We start from the raw sequence: 16,254 nt of genomic DNA, 5'->3' as shown, positions 1-16,254 counted from the left end.
AAAAGGTTAGTGCTAGTGAAAGAAAGCTCTTCCATTTATATAAATATAGCTTATAATGTCGTTCTCACTTGTCATTTGATTGTATATACAATCCTGAATGAAGGAGGGGAAGTATAATTATCCTAATTTACAGACACAGAAACGGGTTCAGAAGATTAAATGGTTTGCTTGAGGTTTCAAGCAAATTTTCCTTCACAATTTTATATTTTCAAGTGATAAAAATCATGTTCCATGCTGACTCTGCCTGGTGGAAAATAGAACATGGCCCTATTTCCTCACCCAAAAGAACCTTCTATTTATAGTAGGGGAAGATCAAGAGCATTTAGAGAGAGAACAAAGTTCTGAACTAGACTAAGGCTCTGTTCTACTTAAAGACCATTCTCCTACCCGCCTTCATAAAACAGCCCAATACCTGGCTGCACTTACTAATAATTATCCTCCTTACAGGCTTCTACAGACTCATATATCATTCCCTTTTGTTTTTGGAGATCTTAAGTTTTGATTCACTGTGACTTTCTCCAGTACTACTTCTGTCACAATTCCTGATGGCTTTCCACTGCCTGACATCTTTAACTTTCTTTCTCTCTTCCATTAACCTGTGCCCCAACCAACCTCAGTCACTCACTCCCATCATCATCCAGGACCTTATCATTCCCCACCTCTCAATTTCAGATATCACCCTGTGGAAGGTGGATCTACCAACTCCTCTTCTTCAGGCTCAATACTATAACTCTTCACACTTGGACGTCACAGGAGGACGTCCAAGGAGGTGCCAATAGGGGGACCTTGACTCAGGACAACAGGGTCCCTGATGTACTGATGGGAAAGAACTTTAGCATGTATCAGATAAGGATAAAGAAATTTCTTTAGCAAAAATTTCTTTAGCAAAATAAGGAGTAGATGGGCTGTTTTGAGAGTTGCAAGTGCTTTTGGAGTTCCTGGGTTCTTCTTTTTTAATTTCTCACATCATTTATTTTCGAATGCATACCTTGACCCTATAATACAAAACACAATGTGGAACAAAAACTTGAAGAAGGATCTAATCAGATCACCATTTACCTGATGTTTCAAAAGATGCAGGAAAGCATTATGTATTTTTTTCTGGATGCATGCATGTATGGTAAAGTACAAAAATACATGTGAGAATAACAATCTTCACATTCAGGACCTCTGCAGATTTTAGCCAAATGAGATTAGGAGAATAAACAGAAGCTTAACTTGCATCTTTCAGGAGATTTGGTAAATGTTATTGAAATGTAATATAAGTAGGAAACTTGGTGAGGGGTAGACATGGAACAGTATGTAGGGATGACATTCATCTGGTGGTCACAAGATGGTCTCTGGTGGCTTGGGCAGTTCTCAGAACCCTCAGATTGACATCTTTTCCATTTCCAATTGATAATGTTGAGAAAGCACCTTTATTATCTCCTTTTGCTCAGTCCATTTTAAAGATACACATATCAGTGGGATGATTAACAGTGTATATGACAATTTTCACAAGTGAGTGAATATCCACTAACTTTAAGATCATGAGTGAAGGTTTGTAGATCTCCCAGGAATTTATGCAATTTCAGCCCTAGGACAAAGAACTGCCCTGGGGAGTGAATGGATGAGGAATTGTCACACAAGGCTTTCAGATTCTAAGTTATAGTTTCCTTGTCTTTCCTTTCTTCTTCTTTCTACCCACTTTTTCCCCATCCTACCTCAGTACCAGTCCAGGACAAGCAATCCATTGGTCCTAATGTTCTTTACCTATCCTGTAAACCTCCCATGCCTTACTTCCTCCTTATCCAACACACATTCCTGGTGTATGGTCCTTGATGGACCTCAGCTCCCATGCCTGGGCCCCTTTTTATTTTCCTACTTTCCACTAAAACCCTACCCTAGATATAGCCAAATCTCAGCTAACTCTGAATGTACCCTTGGATAGCTAAACACGGCTGTGGGTAAAACTACACCGTTCATGTTGTATGTTCAAGTCCACGAACCTCATCTGGGCCAGGCATGCCTACATATCCCACTGCACTTCCCAATCCATTTCCCTTCCCTCTCCTAAGAGAATTATTTCACACTTTCTCCTCCAATTGCTCTACTCCTCCCATTCCCTCGCTCTTAGCTAACAAATGACTGTGCTTCTTATTTCACTGGGAAAATGGAAGCAGTCGCAGAGAAAGTCCATATGTTCTTGCCACCACTTCTGCCCACGCACTGAATTTGTGTCCATATCCTCTGCCTTCCCTCTGTTCCGTTTGCTTCTAGGACTAACCATTCTTGCTCCTACCTAAATTCATTCCCCCCAACTGTATACTAGATCCCATCTCCTCTTGCCTATTTTAGGATATTTCCCTAGCAATCGTTCCCTCTCTTTCATGCATAATTAAATATCCTTCCTCTACTGAATTATCCCTGTCAAGTATTCAAGTGTGCTGAAATTTCTTCCACCTCAACAAAACGACACAATCTTGACCTACTTTCCCCTTAGCTACAACCTCATTTCTCAGCTTCCCTTTAAAAAATTCTCGACTTTAAGCCCCCCCCCTTATTTGAATAGTGAGCAGCATGTGACACAGCTTATGAGGCCTCCCTCTGGAAACAGAGTCTTCTCTTTGCTTATTGATTTTCCTCTGGTTTTACCGGATTCTCTGTACCTCCCCAACCTCTTCCTGGTAGAGAGCTCAAAGCTCAGTTTTCAAAACTCTTCTGCATCCATACTTGCGCCAGCCTCAGGGTTTTAAGTGTCATCTGCACAACCGTGATTCCAAAGTTTAGATCTCCAGCGCAGACCTCTCTTGAATTCTAGACTTCAATACAAAACTGCCTGCTTTACACCTCTCCCCTGATGTTTCTTTCATAGGCAGTTTAAAATGAGCATGCTCAAAACCAAACTGCTGATCTTTTCCCCCCAAAACTCCCTACCTCAAATCCTCCCTGTATTGTTTAAGAGCAACCCCTCTCCTCATTTTATCAAGTCTCAAATCTTTGGTTCCTGCAATCCTGTATTCCCCTCTTCATCTTACATCTCTGGCAGATTTTACTGGCAAAGCCTGTTGGCTGTACCTTCAGTATATAATCAGAAGCCAACTTGCTTTCACCACCATTGTTAATAAAACTCAATCTATGTCACCCACTAGAATTACTGGTGAATTTTGATAGTTCCGCTTTTAAAATACCCAGAATCTGATTGATTCTCACCTGGATCAAATCACGGTTATCTCTTACCAATTTGACTCTAAGAGTCTCCTAATGGGTCTTCCTGCTCCTGCCTTCATCCCCTACACTCTATTCTCAGTAGAGTAGCTAGAATGATTCTCTTAAGTTTGAGATTGAGTGTGTAATTTATGAGTTTGAAAGCCCTTGAATTGTTTACTATCTCACAGTGAAATTCCACATTCTTACATTTGCCTTCAAAGCCCAGTGTGAGCTCCCTTCACCATAACTGCTTCGGAGACCTCATGCCCTCCCGTTCTCTCCATCTTCTCTTTCTTCCAAATCCTCTTTGATCAGAAGGTTTTTGCATTCTGGTTGGTCCTTCTGTCGGCCCAATAGAACTTTCTCTGATGCATGACATACTCCAGACCTGGGCTGTCGGTCTGATACCACAGCCACGGCTAGATACCCAAAGCTAGATAGAGCAGTGGAAATATGACTAGAGCAATTGAGAAAGCAAACTTTAAATCAGCTTTGGTTTATTTAATTTACATGTGAGCACCCACAGGTAACCAGTGCCTACCATTTTAGAAAAGGCCCGACATTATTCTTCCTGAAGATAACTATATGGCTCATTCCCTCACTTCTTTTAGGGATCTGCCCAAATGTCATTTTTGTGGTAAAGCCTTCCCTAATCAAGCTACTTAAAATGACACCTCTGTTCCCTGCTTTGTTTTGCTTAATTTTTCCATGCTAATTATATATGTATATAAGATACTTTTTTTTTTCATTTACTTGTTATTTCTCTCTCCAAGTTCACATTCAAAGGAGGGTCCATAAAACCATGGACTTTGATTGTTGTATTTTCACTGCTGTATCACTCATACTAGACCAATATTTGGCACATAGTAAAAGTTCCACCAATACTTATTGATTTAACAGTCTCCTGACAACCATTACCTTCTTGAAGGATCTTGACAGGTCTGATCTGTCTCTTGGCCTCAACTTTCCTCTTCCTCCCATTATTCTCTGGTACTAAACTTCAGCTGAAGAAAGTCTTTCTGGGTTATGAGGTAATAAAAGTCTGCCATTCATTAGGTATTTGATAAATGTTTATTGAAGAGTGCATTAATTATTTTATCTTCAAAATGAAGGATTATAACTAGTTGAATGGATAGGTCCTTCTAGCTTGTGCATTCAAGTTGTGAATCTTCAAGAAGTGTCCAAATGTAGGTCCATGTAACCACACAGACAGAAAATGTCCATCTCTGGTATGACTCAGTCTTGCAGCACAGTGGGCCATGAAAGTCCCTGGGGAATGTGAGGGCACTCAGGGAAGGCTGGTACGATGCCTGCCTATCCGCTGTGATTGGGACTCTACAATCTGGCTCTCGTCCTCTCACTGTCTTGGGTGTTTTTTTATTTTTATTTTTTTTTGTGGTGGTTGTTTGGTGGTAGTAGTTTTGTGAAAAGGTTCTGGAGGGCATTTTTGAGAATTTAACACAGCTATCTTCATGACACCTACCAACTTTGGGAAATGACCATCCCTTCCTTAGTCTCCTGCTCTCTTTCAACCCTCCCCATGGCTCCAAGGGGGCTGTTCCTTTTAATAGGTCCTTCCATTCTTTACTGTATGAAGCTTAGAAAGTGGCAGAGACAGGAAACTGTCAGTAAACGTGTCCATTCACCTCTAACATTCCAAGTCCATAAAATACGCTGTAATACTAGCAGAGTAGGGTAGTCTCCTTCTTGCTTAATAGATTTTTTTTAATAGAGTTTTAACATTTTAAAGAAGATATCCCCTACGGTCCCAACAGAACTTCCAGATCATAGAACCAAAACCCAAGATTCCTGCCTCTGTTTGGAAATCCATTTTATCAGGATCAATATTATTACTTCCTTAGTCATTTATGAAAAATGTGAAAGTCACCTCCTCGTCATGTTACTGTAGGTAAAATTACACTGGACCTTATTTAGGTATCTACTGAAGTTACTTTTCTTCTCCTTGTGACCTGAATGCTACCAAAGGTAATCAATAATCGAATAGATATTTGTGGCCTCATTTTATTCTAGTCAAAATGTCAAAATTTAGGTTTATTTTATAAGTTGGAAATTTATGTTTCTAATTCTGAATTGAGGCTCTCACTTTCGGTTGTTAAATCAGTCTCTGTTGGGGGTGGGGGCTACATTTTGTCTTTGAAGCTCTACTAATGAATTACAATGTAAATAACAGTTTTCAGAGATGACAAGAAATGGCCATCACTTACACATGCCCATTTGGAAAGGATAATTTCTGCAGCCTTTCTTGCTCATGCTGAGAGACCACTGAGTGACAGCCAGCCTCAGTTAACCAACCCAGGATTGGTTGATGGTACTTCCAGTGATTTACTGTCCCTACAGTGAGAGCCATCTTTAAAACTGTGCCCCTATAAATCTTAAGAAATATCTAAACTTTGCAGTCTCCTAGTGGTCTCCTCCTGATTCTGCTCTGATTTCTTCTTCTGACAAATTACTTATAGCAGTGTACTAATTGAATTTTTCGGGGAGGAAAAACCATTAATGATGAATTAACATAAGATAACAAAGTTCCTTTGCTAATTGCTAAATCTGTGATGAAGACACAATGGCCCTAGAATAAATTAAGCATTCTTTCTCACTGTTGATAACCCTCACAGAGTGGAAATCTTGGGGCACAGAGTGAATTTGAAATACAGAAATAGATAAACTTGTAGAATATAATGAATCATTGGGATCTTCTTATTTTCAAGAGTAGTTAATGACACAAACTGAAGTTCTAACAGCGTTGCCCAGCAGTGAGTGAATCAAATCTACTGTAATGAGGGGCAAGGAAAAGTGTGGGATGGGAGAGGGGTGATTCATGGGCACAGCGATGAAGGTGGAGAGGAGGGATGACTTCTACTTTTCTTTAGCACAGGAAGGTGATAACAATGAACTGAATATTTCAAAAGAGCTGGGAGAGAGGACTTTTAGTGATCATAACACAAAGAAATGATGTTTGAGGTGATGAATATGCCCATCATGTGAGCTGATCATTACACATTGAATTCATCAACCCAAATATTGCCCTGATCTCCATAAATATGTACAATAATTATGTGTCAACTAAAACTTTTTAAAATCTCTTACAATAAAAATCAAGAATTGCCTGCTATTAGAAAGTAAGTTTCTTTAGATCATGTAGAAAACTCTATTCTTTTCAAAGTACCAAAACTCATCACAGACTCCTTAACTGGTGGGGACAAGTGACAAGTTTTTACTGTTGTTTTTTTTTATTAATTTCTGGAGAGGTTTTCTGATTGGATTGGCGACCTAAGAGGCATGTGTGCACCTTTAGCTGATCTCAGAAAAGAACAGAGGTTGTAGGAAAAAGAGTGGGAGTAGGGTGACTATAAAAGAGATTCATGTTCATCATGGATTTCAGGTTTTTCTAGTTTATGTTCACAGAATACAGCAGGACAGGGTCAGGAGAGATGGTGTGGTGTCGGGAGTCCTTGATTCTGACAGCTGACAGCCTCCAACTACCATGTGACTCTGTGCCAATGTCTGGCTGCCACCTCCTTCCTCTACTTAATTGGGGGGTGGGTGGAAAAACTGTTTGATAAAGAGCTCTTTCAACTCTAAAATTCTATGATTCCATGAAATGTGATGACTTTTGTAGAAGTAGATACATAATTCATTCAACCAACTCATATTGCCACAACCTGAATTCTTTCTTGTTAGTTTGTTTGTTTTGTTGTTGTTGTTGTTTCAAAGTTCAACTGTAATTACAAAGAAATGAAGGAGACAGAAAGGAGTTGCCACTTAAGGCTAACAGTCATCACCAGCAGCAGCTCACTTTCCTAAAATGTGCATTGACAATCAGCAATTAACATCTTCTGGAGATAAGCAGATAATCAGGAAGGCTTCTGGCTGAAGGGAGTCATAAAATTTCATGGTACCACTTAACAGATATTTTATCACATGACAAATTAGGTACCTTTCCATCCACTGTAATAAGATATTTCCTACAATCATTAGAGATGATTCAAGGCTTGATGCCCTCTGGCTGGCTCTGATCCTGAAGAAATTGCTTGTTCAATAAAAATTTGGTAGGTTTGTCACACACACACACACACAAAGAGAGCAATGATGACCTCCTTTCATATTTTTGGTGGCCAGTAACATAAAAATGAACCCCCAAAAGGAAAATGTTGGCTCATTTTGGCTGGGCTTCAGGTAAAGCTAGATTCAGGCAAACACACAAGGTCTGAAGGACCCTGTCCTTCCCTGCTTCAACTTGGCTTTGCTCTATTCTGCCTTTGGTTGATTTATTCCCAAGTTCCAGAAGCAGCAACATGGCTGACTGCTATCGGCTCTGGATCGCTATCCTCACAGGTTGTTTCAATGTAAGTGAATGCTTGTTTTTCCCCAAAAATCAGGACATAAATTCCTGAGCATGATTATTGGCCTGAATTGAATCCCCTGGCCATGTCTGAAGCAAGGACTACAGCCCATGATCTAAGATGATGACACCCTTGGTCTTGGGTTGGTGGGAGTTGATACATCAGGGTGGTGGGAGAAGCATCCTTTCTTTCTCCCCTGTGAAGTAAGAAGGAAGGAGAGAGATGTTCCTCAGGTAAACTGGAGCAATGTTGGCTGGAAGCTGGGTGATGGTGTTAGTTTCATGAATGACAGACACCAATTTCATGTCTGAAATAACATGAGATCCTAGAGTATAGTCAGAAACTTGAAAATTTTCCTGGACATCCAAGTTCCAACTCTTTATTTAAAGCTGAAAATTCTGAAACTTAAAGTAACAGAGGCCATAAAGCCTGATGGCTAAGCTGATAGGCTTTGGAACTGGACAGCCTTTGCTTTGAGTTCTGTCACTTACTAGCTCTGGGACTTGAGCTAGCAACTTTAATGACAAGAGCCTCATTTTACTCCTCTGACTAGTCTAGGACTAGTCATAGACTCAGCTTGCAGAGGTGTTATGGTGATTAAATGAGCTCAATGAACATGCACAGTTAGCAGAGTACCCAGTACTTTGTCAAATAAATGACAGCTATCATTATTACAGACAGCAAAGGACTTGTCCAAATTCACAAAACTAATTAGTGGCAAAACTGGTAACTTTTTGATGAAGGAGTCTCTTGACTTCTTGCTCAGAACTAAAATGAACCAACGTGGAAATTGAAGAGCACACAAGTCAATTATATCCAAAATATCACGGGGAAAAAATCAGACTTTATTCCCAAATTGAACCTCACAGATCAGATTTCACAATGCCCTCTTGAGAAGTGTCCACTCAGTATGACTAGGCAGATTAGAGAGAGACAAAACTGAACTAAGCAATTCCTGAAATCATTGGGAAACTGAGCTACCTGTCTTATCAACCAAGTGTTTGCTAAGCACCCTTGGTGTGTCTAGGATTGTGTGGAAAATTAAAATAGAAAATACATTCCTTGCATTCAAACACCTTACCCTTTGGGGGAGGTAGATACTAAAAGTACTGAAGGTGGTCAGACAACAGGGGATCACTCTGGACAGATTGAAAACACATGACTAGTTGGGACAGATTTAATCAAGGCCCAAGGGAAAGGGGAATCCTGGTGAAAGGTTCAGCATAAGCAAAGACTAATAAAACCAATCAAATATAAACGAATGAATGAATGAATGAATGACAGGAAGGCTAGCAGGGTGAGGGAGGGGAGGGAAAGTGGAAAGGAAAGGGGATCATACATGCATGAGTTTGTCAGTATGAACCCAACTACTATGTATAACTATAAAGCAGTAATTAAAATTAAAAAAAAAACTTTCCATAAAACAATTTAAAAAGCCATACAGAACATTTCAACATATGCAATACATATCTGTGTACTAAATGTATGAGTGTGTGTGTGTGTGTGTGTGTGTGTGTGTGTAATTTGGCATAGTAAAAAAAAATTAAAAAATGGATTGATGAATCTGCTATTGAAGAGAGGAGGAAAGGGACCATGAAGCATAGAGAAAGGAGAAAGAAATAAAGCCAAGCAAGACAAGGGCAGCCCTGGATTCAGGATTTAAGAGGCTGCATGTAGGTGGATGCAGGATCAGGAGCACACACCTGTAAGAATGATGATCAATGATCCCAAGTCATTATGTTAGCCCTCAAGGTCTTCCATGCCATCCCCACTTAGCTCTTCCTCATCCTCTGAACACACCTCACGTTCTTTCCCAACTGCTCTGCTCATTATTTGCTAAATCCTCCGGAAACACTCCAGTCTGTGCCAATTTCCATGTGCTCCTTCTTACACTTAGACTGCCTTTCCTGTCTCACGTCTGCCTGACCCAACTCTAGACTAACGCCCAAGTCATGTAACTATATTCAAGACAAATCGTCCCTTGAATTGATGATAGTTCAGTTGACTAAGTGAGGCAGGATGGTAGGTCTCCTGTAGGCAGACAGGATAAAGGCCTTGGAGAAGGGATGGTGGAGAGAACATCATGCCACCTTGGAGGGAGACATCGTATTGGGAGAACATTCTGTTACTTGCTACTTTACTTGCTACTTCCTCAAAGCTCTGACCACATTGACTCTTTAGAACACTTGTTACTGTTCCTAACAGCTTTAAACACAGCATCCTTTCCTTAGTTACCCTTACCCCTACCTCTAGTCACCACCATCCACAAAGTGGACTCCTACCTGAAGGGCTTCCTCTCCCCAACAGAATTCCCAAACCCCAAGGTTGGACCTGTCCTCTTGATTATGTACATAAGGGATTAAATGTATGCACTTCTGATTAGTTTATTAAGCTGAGGGCTTCAAGAGCTTGATTGGTCCATGCTTTACCCCACCAATCACCTGTGCTGAGCCACCAGCTATACCTTTAAAAACTCCTAGACAACAGACACCCATTGGCAACCCTCTCTTAGGACCTCTATTTCATTGGGAGCTCTGCTTTCTTTCTGTCACTCTAACAAATCCTGTCACTTTGCTCTCACCCGTGTCTTTGTGGCTTTCATTCTTCAAGTTCATGAGACAAAGAACCCACCCATCCATGCTCCGTGTAGCAAAAGGACATCTACATGCACCATTTCATGTCCTGACACTGTTCCTGGAGCCTATAACAATTAGCTGTGATCTCTCTCTTCTCTGACCTTCATGTAGGAGAAATAGGAATAAATGCAATATTGATAATAACACCACCCCCTTAATAAATACTAAACACTGTACTTGTATTATCTAATTTAGTGTTTATAGCAACTCCATGAACAATTCTGGCATTCTCACTTTATAGTTGAGAAAACTGATTGTTACGGTTTGTGTCTGAAATGTCCCCCACCCCACAAGTTCATGCATTGAAGGCTTGGTCCCCAATGAAGCAGCGTGGGGCCTTTGGAGGTGATTGGATCATGAGGGGTCTGAATCTATTGATGGATTCATAGCTAAACAGATTAATGGGAGGTTGTGGAAAATTGAGGAGGAGGAGCCTAGCTGGAAGACTTAGATCACTGGGGGCGTGCCCTCGAAGGTTATATGCTGTCCCTGGATAAGATGACTCCTCTCTAATAGCCTTGAAGGTCAGTTATTTATATTTGTGTCAGCCTCATGGGACTTCAAGCTCCTTGCTGGGGTGCAGCATGATTACACATATTAATAAACAGCATTTGTATCCTGACTCCATACCTTATAAAACACCTTAGCAGACTTAGTGCATGGAACTGCTACCACTATCTTGTGAAGCAAGATTCCTTGCTTCTGCCTTGCAGGTAAGAAAATGTCAAGTTCAGATACCTCTCATGGGTGCACAGATGATAATGCCACCTGCATGATATTATCAAGGATCAGCATTTCTCCACCAAAATCTGCTAGCAGTTGCAGGAGTTGTTCTAGATAAATGCCCTGGTTCTCTCACCCTGCAGTGGATAGCACAGAGGCACGTGCTTACTGCACACAAGTCCCCAGAGTTCTCCAGCAGGAATAAGCTCCAGAGACCTGCAGTAGTCATTTCCTTGATCACCTTTGTGGGCTCCTTCCTTTTATCACTGTCCACATCTAGACCAGTGTTTCCTGAGACCACTCCCCAAATAAATTGCTTTCATTCAATTCCTTTTCTCAGGGTTTGCTTTCAGGAAAACCAAAATTCAACCTTCCTCTAGAAGTACTGTTTTTCCTAGTGGATTGAAGGAGTGAGATTAAGGAGGTAAAATAATCAGGGATTTTTAACTATGTGACTTTCTCTTTCAATTTTTTGAAACAAAGGGGAGAGGAAGAGTAGTCATTTAATAACCTGCAGCCCAATCATTCATTACCAAGCCAACTCATGCTTAAAGGGGTCTGGTATTAAGTTGACAGTTACCTAGAAATCTAAAACACAATTAGTTAGAAGGGAATAGAGAAGGATTTTTTTTTTCTCCATTTGTCTTGTTATTTCCATTACAGACAGAAAAATTCTGACACTTGCTTCTTTGCTCTGATTACAGCTTAAGGCAATTTCAAAACTTCTTAGGTTGAATCAGAACCCCAATATACACCGAGAAGCATAGCTCATTCTCAGTGTCTCAAAGTCTTCACAGAAAATCAAGGATCTTGACGGGGCCAAAGGGTTTCAATAGGAAAATAAATGAATACAATTTTAATTTGATGAAGGAGCACACCGGGAAACAGAGCAGAGGCATTAATGCATACACAGCAACATAGAAAGCCCACAGAACAACTCATGTTATTTTGAGCTCACAGGGCATCCCCCCCTCCCAGGGAATTATATAAATCCAGTGGTGACTTCATTATACTTATAACATCTCTGGCCTCTCACCAGGGAGAAAATGTGGAACATGGACATTTTTATCAAGAGGCAGAACAAGGTTGAGGCCCTCATACCTGGTTCATGTGAAACACTTCAGGTTTGGGGAAAGCATGTTCCTCAAAGTCTTCACTTAATCTTCTCTTAATGAATAAGGAAATGCTTTTTATATCTAAAAAGGTGCTGTGTGGATATAAATACTTTTGCTTCACATTTTTTTTTAAAAAAATCATCTGTTCAGGTAGAATTCCAGTTTAACCTGGAGGTGGGAGCTGGTTAGGAGAGCTGGTTAAGATGTCAAAGATGATGGTGCCCTGTTTAGAGAAGAGGCCTGGCTCAGAGCTGAGAAGTGCTGTTCAGCTGGCCCTTCAGCACAGCTAATGACAGAGCTGAGAATCAAACCTTGCAGTCTGCAAAAATCTCGGGGATAGCTTGGCACCAGAGAGCGAGGGGTTTCACACACTGACTTCATATTGAAACTCTGAATCCTACCTAGAGTCTCAGAGACTGTTTGAAGGATCATCTCAGCAGGAGGTGGCTTTTACCTTAGGATATCCATAATGGGTGAACTCTTGGTAAAGGCACGGAGGGCTCCCAGGGTCTTAGAAGGAGAAGACAGAGAAGATATAAAGCAAGAAAACTCTCATGGTCTTAAGTGGATAGAGTGAATTCATAGGGAGGAGGGTCAGAAAGTTTCCTTCAAGTATTAACACTCTGGGTCACCACCGATAAAATTTTGAAATAAGAAAAAAAAAAGAAGAAGAAGAAGAAGAGGAGGAGGGACTTGAGAATTTGGAAAAGTGAACATAAGAGAAAAAGATTTTTTTTCCTCTTTGTATTTCTAGGAGAATAAGGAAGCTCAAGCAAATTTCACCTGCTCCAGGCAAAGGTTTTGGTAGTGGGTGTTCTGCCACGGCAGGCTCATCGTGGGCAGAGCAAAGCCTGCATTTTGAGAAGTGTTGCCTTCTTGGGTACATCTGATAATTTCTCTCACTCAATTGTCCTAAGTTCAGGCTACCTAAAGGCAACCTGAGGCTTTTCTCTTCTCAAGTAAGACACTCTTCATCTTCCTCCTTATCCAACCAAGACCTGGGAGGCAAGAGTCACCACTGAAATAGTCTAAAATACAACTGAAAGCTCTTCTCATTAAAAGGAAGCTCCAAGAGAGTACAAATGTTTCACGTAAAAACCAAAAGGGTCTTCCCACTCTTAATACTTATTAAGTTTTTGTTGTTATTGCTGTTGTCATTTATCATGAGGAAAACTGGGTAGGTGGTAACATTCCATTTCAGAATATTTTCATTAAAAGATACAAAGTACTTTATCAGGTTTAATAACAACACCTAGTTCCATGGAAAACATGATTCACTCCAGTAGGGGAAAAGGACCTTTTTAATGGTCCACTGATGTTTCAACCACAGCAGTCAGTGGAATGGCCCTGATGGTTGACAATGACGTTTTCTTCTCCTCAGACACTGTGTTGCTCACTCTTCCCATCACTGAATTCTCCATCATTTTCAAAGATGGACTTGTGATGGTAATAGTAATTGCCAAAGTAATTCCTCTATTATTGCTCTGCTCTTCGGGTGCCCTTTTCCTCAGCTAAAGGTTATTGCACCCACTAATCAAAAGTAAGGAAAATGCCCTGAAAGGTCATTTTTGAAGCTTTGTCTTAAAAGAAAATTTCTTTTGCAACTTAGGATCTTTTGCTACTTTTTTTTTCCCCTCAGGGAAAGTGAGTTTCATGAAAATTGTTCTCAGATGCAAAAAGTTTCTGATATTAACTGGAAGATATGAGGCAGCGGGGAAGCTAAGCTAGGAATCAGGAGGCCAGGGGCTCTATGGTATGAAGGTGTCCCCCCAAATTGATGTATCAGAAGCATAATCGCCAATGTAAAAGTGTTGGGAAATAGAACATTTTGGAAGATGTTTAGGTCTCAAACTCTTTTGTACTTGTGCAGGTTAATGCCATTTGAAGAGGGCTTGAGCCAGGCAGGGTGGTGCATGCCTGTCATCCCAGCAGCTTGGGAGGTTGAAGCAGGAGGATCGCAAGTTCAAAGCCAGCCTCAGCAATTTAGCGAGGCCCTGAGCAACTCAGTGAGACCCTATCTCTAAATAAAATACAAAATAGGGCTGGCAATGTGGCTCAGTGGTGGAGTGCCCCTGAGTTCAATCCCTGGTACCAAAAACAAACAAACAAACAAACAAACAAATAAAATAAGAGGGCTTGATGGAGGGAGTTTGGTCCCTTTTTGCCCGTCTGCCCAGTACCCTGTGAGGACAGCGTTTTTCCCCAAAGAACACAGCTTTCAAGACTCCATCTCAGACGCAGTGCAGCCCTCATCAGATGTAGCACTTGGATCTTGAACTTCCACCACCTCCAGAATGGCAAGAAATTGATTTCTGTCCTTTATTAATTACCCAGGGTGTGATACTTTTGTACAGCAGCATAGACTGAGAGGCCAGAGCTGGAGTCTTCCATCTACCACTAACAGGCTATATGTTGTTGGGCAAAGCATTTAATGACTCCCGTCACAAAATCCCTCATTTGCAAAATGAGGGAACTGGAACAGATGGTCTCTGGGGCACATTCCAAACTTAAATTTATTACAATTCCATGGCAAATAAGGTTGGGTTATTTTCAAAAAAAGGAAAATATTTTAGAGCGGACTCTAATGAAATATTGAGATAAGGAGTCACTGCCTGTCTCTTGGGCAATAAAGACCTTTTAATCAAGATCTGGTTTTGTCCCACAGAGAGTGAGGACAGGAGCTAGGAAGAGTTTGGGTGTAGATAAAAGGAAGATTTATTTGATTCACCTTGGTCACTAACCCTTTAATGAGTTGGTAGGTGCTTCATTCATTCTGAAAATCATTGGTTAAAAGGCAATTATTCAGGGCCACACATAATCCATCTCTTGAATAAAACATGGAATACTTTGAAGAAGGATGCCTGGTTTCCCAAATGGGAAGATTCCTAACCCTTTGTCAAAATTGGACATCACATTTTCTCACAGTGGTCAGAGGGGAGGAGAAGGAAGTGGCCCCGGCACATAGGTATTTCCAAAACCAGCTATCCCCAGCCAGGATCTAAAATGGAGATTTACAAGAGAAAGCTGATGTTAATGAAGGCACCCTGCAAAGAAGAAATGAAGGAACATAGTGATGGTTATTTAAGAGAGCTCAGGCTTATGTCTTCATATTTGGGACTCCTTCCAGGTCTAGAATCCTATGATTCTGTGGCTTAGTGATATGTCTCAATTATTTATGATATGTCTAGATAGAATCTTTTGAAGCAATGCCAATCTAACTATAAATTCCCTGTTAATTCAGATATGGGCCTCTTTGCTGGATTTTTTTTCTCATTTCTTTTCTTTCTTTTTTTAGTGGCCATAAATCTCTAGAACAAGAAGACAATAGACTTAACCCAAATACACTAATATCTTGAATTTTCAGGTTATTCTCTGTAAAGTGAAGTTATATGGAAGAGTTACTGGCCTGAGTTTATTTATCACATCTATGAATACCAGTGATCCATGTTACAAACCATTTTTATCCGTATTTTAAAAATCCAGCTGGTCTGAATAGTATTTTCCTTAATTAGTTGGAAATGCAAAGTTAGATCTCGAAGCAAATCCTCGTATGTTGCAACAGCTTGCTTTTCCAAAATCGAGTGGACAATTGTCCTTTGGATACTAATTAGCCCGAACTCTGGTCCAGCTTTTCTCTACTCAATTCTAATGAAGTGAAATAGTTCTGGCTTTTTAGTTTCCCTTGGTGTTTCTTGGCTTTGCTAATACCTTTCTAAGTGGGCTTTTAAGGATGGATTTTAATAGTGTTTTACAACTTTAAATGCAAAATGTATAAAAGAAATTGCATTGCTGGGTCAATAGGCTGGGATTAAATTAAATGTTTGTGAAAGCTTATTGTAAGTGGTAAAGTACTTCACCAATGTTAATTACAATAATAATAAACATGGAAGCAACGCAGATTGGTGGTTAACAGCATGGGCTTTGGAGGCAGAACAACTTGGGTCTGAATCATGCCTTGTCTCTTACCAACACTATAATTTGACGTGTTTTTCCACTCCTGAGTGCCTCCTCTGCTGGCCTATGAAATACAAATCATATCAATATCTACCGCCCAGGGTCATTCTAAATGCTATTTTTAGAGAGCGTGTAAAGGACTTACATAATGTGTGCTCAATACACTTTAATATTATCATTAATTATATTAACTCAATAAATGGTTGTTAAGAACAAATGTATTAATTAATATATTAATGTATGAACCTATAGATCACTGTAAGGGTCAAGTGAGAA

This window comes from Callospermophilus lateralis, unplaced genomic scaffold (assembly GCF_048772815.1).
Source record: "Callospermophilus lateralis isolate mCalLat2 unplaced genomic scaffold, mCalLat2.hap1 Scaffold_194, whole genome shotgun sequence".
Taxonomy (NCBI): domain Eukaryota; kingdom Metazoa; phylum Chordata; class Mammalia; order Rodentia; family Sciuridae; genus Callospermophilus; species Callospermophilus lateralis.
Note: the sequence above shows the minus strand (reverse complement) of the source record.